Here is an 8,329-nt window from a genome sequence, read left to right as displayed (position 1 = left end):
TTTTTATCTTCGATTACTAGAATAATAAATTATTAACTTAAAATACGTGAGAGCTAGCTGTCACTCCAGATGACGTCCTCCGTCGACTCGTCGTCTAGACAAAGTTTTATATATATTATACATTTGAGTTTTATATATATTTAGTACCTAGATATCTAGTTATTTAATCATAATAAAAACATAATATGTTATTGTGTGAAAATGCAAGATGAAAGAATGTTAAATTATTAAAAAATTATTTCTTGGTCTTTTCACAGTAGCATAATTTAGTAGTTCATAGCAACCAATGTTATTTCAATTTTAGAAGCTTTGTTTATACTGTTATTTTATATAAATTAGTGTATTATCTTTCTTTCTAGATTATGGCTGCAAAAGCGATTTCAAGTAATTCAAGTAGATGATATAATTTTACTAAGTACACATTTACGGCCGAAATGTGTAACAAAAAAAGGATTCTTAACGAATACCGTCGTACTTCCGAGAATATGTGGAGATGCGGGTAATGTGTCTACATTGGAGTCAGATAAATTATTTGTCTTATCGGACTGTGAGACTGATGTCTTATGTGTGTGTCAGTTATGTATCTTACGTGGCAACATAATATTATATGTTAGACTGGTTGCCATGGAGGTTCAGTAAATTATTACAAATTAATATGTATAATAATATCAGTGAAATTATCACACTAATATTATAAATGTGAAAGTTTGTTTGTTTGGATGTTTGTCCGCCAATCATGCTGAAACTTTAGAACGGATTTTGATGAAATTTTGTATACAGACAAAGAATAAGCTGACTTGAGTGATAGAATACTTTTTATCTCGATTAAATGCTCCCTTGGGACATAACAGGAATCTTGACACCCGGGCGGAGCCGGGACGAGCGTCTAGTTGCTTATAAATGACAAATGTTATGCAATAAGTTTACATATTAATTTCTATCACATCTTTTCAGGGATATTTCACATGTGTTGGTTAAATGATTGTCATTTCTTTTATGTTCAGTGGAGTGGTAGCGGCAGCGACCTTTTTTGTAGAAAAGATTCATTTATTGGAAACATGTAAATATGCAATATATAACATTAAAATTGCACTGTTGAATAGCTTTGCTTACGAGAAACACTAGTACATTGAATGGTCCTTCAAAACCATTAAAGAGTAAATTCGATCCTCGCCTCTCATTGCCTTAATATTCATCATATGGTACATTAAAAGAAATAACCGCTACTGATACTGCAGCTCACTTTGAATAAACTTTAGCGATACAGTTGTTAAAGCCAGATAGTGATATAATTTAACTTTAAAATTGTAGAGAATCTGAGTTCGGTTTGGACGCAGCTGGTTGAAGTTCGCGAAACTTGAGTAGAGTTCTAATTGAATGTTCAATTTTATTTACTTCATACTAATTGCTTGACCGAGCTTGCTTCGAATTGTGCGGATTTAGAATAACGTCGAATCTGTGTGCATTTAATGCAAGTTAAGATTTTGTTTAAGTGAAGATTTCGTGGAATGCAATTGGAAGTAATTGCTAATGCCTTACATCATTGTATATATAATCCGTCCTAAGTCCATCAATCATGCTGAATCTACTGAACGGATTTTGATGAAATTTGCTATACAGACAGGGTATGAGCTAACTTGGTGATAGGATTCGATTTATTCCGATTATATGCTCCATATGGATAAAACAGGACACTATATCATTTGTAAATGTCCCAATTCCACGCGGGCAAAGCCACAGGCGGAAGGTAGTCATACGTATAACATGATCTAAACTTTGATAATATCTATTTATTGAACTTGCAATCCGCCCAGGTTACGCCCGTGATACGCATTACATAGCTTATAGCGCTCAGGGATCACGTATATATCCAACGAAGAAATTTTTTAAAACCCATTGGTTTTGAGATTAGCACGTTTAAACAAACTGTTCAGCTTCTTTATAAGTATGGATTGATTTTTAATAGAGGAATATAATTAAGGCCTTATGCAAAATAAGTAATTTGCTTTTCGACAGAGTGTTTAAAAAGAAAGAAAGAAACATTTATTTATCAGCGACAGCACAATACAGTAATGAAATTAATTATAGAAATAAAAAGCAACAAATAGATGAGTACATAGATATAAAATTATCATAGCGACCTTGACAAAAAGGAGACAACTCAGTAATGCTGCAATGTTAAGCATATTGACAGCGCTGTTTTTCAGTGCCCCCTTTATTTAATGATATATTGATCGATATATTGACCGCGCCTTAGATAGCTTAACCCTCATACTCCATTATCAGTAGCTAGTAGAATGAACAACCTCATTGAACAAAGGTTCGTTATCAATAAATTTTCACAAATCGCTCTATATATTGCTATGCACACACCCTATCCCAAAATTTCCTTAAAGTTGTGTTTGCGGGCTGCATTTGGATTTCAGCCAGTGGGTTGTAGTCTTACTGCGGCGCGAGATGAAGATGAATAGGCTTTTAAAGCAATTGGATTAGTGTTTGATGGTGTCTTTAATACAGACAAAGAGATATGACATCTTCGGCAGATATTAAGCGCTACCACCACCCAGGAACACTTTCAGAGGTGTAGATCGTTTGTAAACCTAACGCTTCTACAAATGAATTGCCGACTTTGAATAAAATGAGAGAAAGTAACTATCATTGAAGAGAAGAAAAGACTTGCGAAGGGCCTTACCCTTGGATGAGGGATACAGGCCTCCGGCTCTCCCGTATATTCAGGTTAGTAGATGTCACATGCCGTCGAACTTTTTGATTTTTGAACTTTCTCGCGATGTTGCCCATCGAGTAGTGGTTATGTAAATAGCATGTAGATAAATTGAAAAATGTATTCATTAATTTCTCGCACACTCATTGGTTTTTTATATTAAAAAATTATTCGGTTACAAAGCAGCGCGACGATTATGTAATATTGTGCTCTATAATAGAAAGTTACACAATTATATTTTAGTACTGTATGTTACAAATTAATAGCAAAAAGTAAAATAAACTGTTTTTTGTCTTCCTTTAATACTGAATTAGAAAAACATGCACATTAACCAAAACGAAGTATACAGATTTAAGTCTATTCCATTTGCACCAGCGTTACCAAGACGAAAGGTTCTCAATTCATAGCATATGACTTTTTAAGATACACAAACTTCTAGCAACGTGGTTTCTTTCATGCATATACAAAGGCGTTCACCATACGTTTTGTATACCGTAAATTATAATTATCGACAGTTACATCAAACGTGATACATAATGTACTGTACTTAACAAGGATTGATTCCTCACAGACGCAGAAGCAATAGGTAATAATTACGCTATAACCCACCGAAGCGTCAACTAATCAGAGCAACTAGCTCTATTGATAAGCATAGATCATGAACGGTATTATGCGGCCAAATTGAATATGCATATGTACTCATGCATGTGTTACGTAACTAATAGATTTTACTGTTGAATTGTGACATACTGTTTTGCTACGGATTTTTGGTATTGGTTAATCTATGCTTATATGTACGACTATGTTGATAAATTAATGATGAGATTTATAGCATTGAAACTGTAGAAAATTATGTTCGATAGGTCTCTAGGTACAGATTTCAAAACTGTGTTAAATTATGGGTTCTTATGAACATTAAAATGAGACTGCATCAAAGTAAAGCAAGCAAGATTGGTACTGCGTATTAAAAGTACACAAATTATTCATACATCAATAATTATCAATCAATTATCAAACCACGTGTAAACAAAAAAAATGCCCTGATTCAGAGAATATTTTAATTTAAAAGCCAATAAAACAACCTAATTGCTAAACAATCGAGAAATTACCTAAAGAAACAGAGATGTCGTTTTTTGCAACGCCGTAGCCCCAATTAGCTCCCGTCCTGTCCTACGCTGTTTAATTAAGGCTCTGATTGCTGAATTTCAGCTCCCAGCTAATATGAATTACCCCTGATGCCATCCTTTTCCGTATGTACAGCGTGTATTGAATGTAAATTTCACTCATACATAGAGAGTATACTCTTTGTACTTTCCAATTTAGTAGGCTTATAGGCAACAAAAGAGAAGCTTTATCGATGGCGAAATGAAAAATTAGGCACCATGTTATGTAGATGGGTTATTGTATTGTAATATAAATGGTTTCTAAGATACAGATAGAAATGATCAAGTGAAGAGTTAAGATGAAGTAAATCGGAAAAATTCATACCTAATTCACTCTTTCAAGAGAAGAGTGAACAGGTACCTTCTAGGGAAGCGCGTTCCATCTTAGACCACATCTCAGCTTACCATCAGGCGAGATCGTGGTCAAGCGCTTCCCTATATGAATAAAAAAAATAAAAAAAACAGTACGTATGTAATCCGTTGATGTGGAACCGTATCTTCAAAAAACAGATTTACCCTAAATCGATTCTTATCTTATATAGCTGTATCCTATCTTATTAATATTATAAACGCGAAAGTTTTTAAGTGTGGATGTATATATGTATGTATGTATGTATGTATCTATGTATGTATGTATGTATGGATGATTGTTACTCTATCAAGCAAAAACTACAGAACCGATTGTAATGATTGCAACGATGGTAGATAGCTATTCCGATATAACCACAGGATACAGACTTACGCGGGTGAAACCGCGGGGTGCAGCTAGTATAAGATAATTGAATAAAGAATAGAATTTTATGAATATACCAGCTGTGCGCCCTGGTTTCATCCGTATCGACTTTTTTATAAGTACTGAAAACTCAACAATTTACTATCGTAATCCTAGTGCTTTTAAAACTAATCGTTACAATCCAAGTCGTTCGTGAATGTGTATATGTGATGTATCTACACAACTTTTATACACATAAATAAACATTTATACATTTATTATGTAGATAACATCATACAGCATAATTTCTATTAACACCAATCAATTCAATTTTCACCAATTGTAACAACGGAGAGCGCGTGTACACACCCGCATCATGGCACTGAGTGCTTCAAAGAGCATACAATAAATAGCTGAAACCACACCTCGGCTGCAACCTACATAACAAATGAGAACCATCCGTCAGAAACTAAGCCCGTCGACACCAGCTAAAGAAGGACGACTGTATACAAGCAGACACGTTGTGATGATATGCTATTGGTATACCTTGATTTGAAGTGTTTGAAATTCAGATGCGTTATACACGAATAACGTTTTGTTCCATTATGAAGGAACTAGCTGCGCACCGCGGTTTCACCCGCGTAAATCCGTATCCTGTAGGAATATTTGGATAAAAATTTGATCACATGTTATTCCAGTTGTCCAGCTGTCTACGTACCAAATTTCATTGCAATCGGTTCAGTAGATTTTACGTGAAAGTGCAACAAACACACACACATCTTCACAAATTTACTACAGAAGGCACATCCATTTTAAAGTACCACCCATGCATAAATTCGTCACATGCCATATCAACATTTCGCAGCTCATCCGCTAGCGTATCAGTTCATCACTAGAATGGACTGAATACACGGGCCGGTTCAATTTTCCGCGCTGCGTTCACGATGGCGGTACAAAGGACTTTGTAGCGTTGGATTTTCTCCTTGATTTTATAATGAAACGTTTGTCAAAATGTGCGTTCGATTTAGCTAGCTCTCACGGTTATGCCAGCATTTCGGATAAGATGTGAAGAGTCGGTTAGATAAATACATATTTGAAGACTTTTTGGAATTTGTTATATGCTTTTTGTGTCACTTTCATATTTTTTATGCTGTTATGTATTTTTTCGAACTTGTTATTTCTACGTTAGTGCTCTCCTGTATCTTATCTTGACGAGTACTCTATATTTAAAAATAGATCAATTTAATTGAATTAACGATTGACTTATTAAATAATCAGAATTTAAATAGACCTCAACGGATTTTAGCACGATGTCATCCTAACATTCGTTCGTTTTTGAACACCACAGCGAGCTTGATCGTGAAAATGTATTTAATATCTAAATAAGAGGCTTTGTTGTTTTCAAACTTTATCTTGTTAAATATTTTCAGCGTTCGATGATCCTTCTTTAATATTAATTAATGCCGATACAGAGAAGCGGTTTCCTTTTGTAATTATCAATTGTTATCATGTTTTCAGAAAAAGGTAAGAAATTCCACGAAGAAGGTTCCACTCGAGAATCTAAAATGGAAAAAATTACAACAATTTCTCATAAAAAAAAAAAACTTACGTCAATCAGTTGAAATATAAACGAGTAATAAAACCCCAAAAATAACTCGCTTTTGGGAACATCGGTTAGTGATGACCGGGGAAGTAAATACCTGATCACAAATAATATAATGGCTTATTAAATTTGTGATACTCATCAACCACTGTAATTATACCAATAAACACAATTACTACAATATTGGTCTTGATGAATTCCTGTTATATACTCCATGTTGTACGCAAGTATAGCATACAAATAACCTCAAATAACAATGCCCATTAAATTATAATTACGTTTGAATCGTTCGTTCGCAAAACCGAAGTGTATTGGATATAACACGTGACCTTTGTTGTGAATTAATATTCTGGTTTACGTTGAATCCTGGCTAGACTCGGTAACAGTGAATGTTGGCTAAATAATGTGTTAAGGTTTGTTATTATGTAATTATATAGAGTTTTGGGTGATTAAATCCTAGTCATATTATTAGCTCGAAAGTTTGTAAGATTGTAAGGATGTTTGTTACTCTTTCACGCACCCCTTTTGAGATCTGAATGGAATTTGGTACAAAGATAGATTATAGTCTGGTTTAACACATAGGCTACATTTTAGCTAGGCGCCACGCGAAACCACAGGTTCCTGATAGTGTAATAATAAACTGTTCTAGGCAAATAATTTTCTGTATTTTATTTATGGCAGAACAAGCAAAGGAGCAGATGGGTCACCTGATGTTAAGTGGTCACCACCGCCCGTAAACACTTGTATCACTAGAGGTGTTACAAGTGCTTTGCCGGCCTTTCAGTGACATATACAATACTGTGTAATACTGGCATGATAAAGACAAATTTAAACAATCTATTTTAGTATAGAATCTTGGTGATCAATGTAGTTGATGGTTTGTGAGGTTATTTTTCAACAATTATTTTGAGTAAAAATTTAGAATTTTTATTTATAATTAATTTATAACTGCATCACGACTTCTATAACACCGAATTCAACTGACACACTGTAAATGACCTATTGAATCGCATTCTATTAATTCGTTCAGATCTTACATCCCACATACATGGCGGATAAATAAAAAAAATGTGTATGGCATAATGATAAAAACAATCTGTGACCGGTTAGTGCTAATTTTCCCATCCCACTTCATTACCATTTATTTCAATGAAGGCTTATCTTATTTTATGGAGAGAACTCTCTCAGCACGATAGTCATTATTCATTCACTTGATTCTCTCAGTCCGTAGTGTATGTTTTGATGCGTTGTTCCGCAAATAGATGAACCAGATACCATACCATCAAATCGATTAATAGACATTTGCTTATTATGACAAGCAGAAAGTAATTTTAAATAAGTATTAACCACTCATAACTCACCACTTAATCTTTCCTTACAAATTGTGCGGTTCTTCTCCTAATATATGTGGCTAAAGTTTAATTTGAGAAACATTGTACCGTTCAAAGAGCCGGAACACTAAATAATTTAGCGAATTCACATTCAGATATCTCTGTATTCTGAAGGATCCATTTATTAACAATTCAGCGATTTTAAATAGAATCGAAAACGTGCCAACTCGCCTTGCTCCGCGAGCGACTTGCGGTCTGTCATTTTATATTCATGTAATGGCATTATTCTGTAAGGTAAAGATGTATATTAGACGCTTAGTTCGGGAATATTAGGAAGTATATTTGGGATTAAAGGGCATGAGGGCATGACAGTAATGGATAAATGGATGCTATTCATATGCAGAACTTTTTTAGATTTTATTTTATTCTGTCTTATAATGCACTATATATACTGTACACTGTAATATGCACTTTTATTTAATTATTAGATTATTATTAATAGCAGTTTATTTGAATACTAAGAAAGCACGGAATATAGCATAGTGGTAATTTAAAAAATGCATCAAAGACGTGATGTGACGTGTTTTATATGTAAATGTAGGTTGTTCTATCGTTTTTCATGAAAATGTCCGCAGGTATTATTTTATTTTATTTTTTATGATTATTTTAATTCTGACCATCACTTAAATCACGGGCGTAGAAAATATGTTTCGATAACAAAGGAAGGTTTTTGGTCTGGTGAAGCATAGCAGACAGATAAACAACGTGCCTTTAAATGCACCAGCTTCATGCCCACAA

The sequence above is a fragment of the Zerene cesonia genome, chromosome 15 (assembly GCF_012273895.1).
Source record: "Zerene cesonia ecotype Mississippi chromosome 15, Zerene_cesonia_1.1, whole genome shotgun sequence".
In the NCBI taxonomy this organism is placed as follows: Eukaryota; Metazoa; Arthropoda; class Insecta; order Lepidoptera; family Pieridae; genus Zerene; species Zerene cesonia.
Note: the sequence above shows the minus strand (reverse complement) of the source record.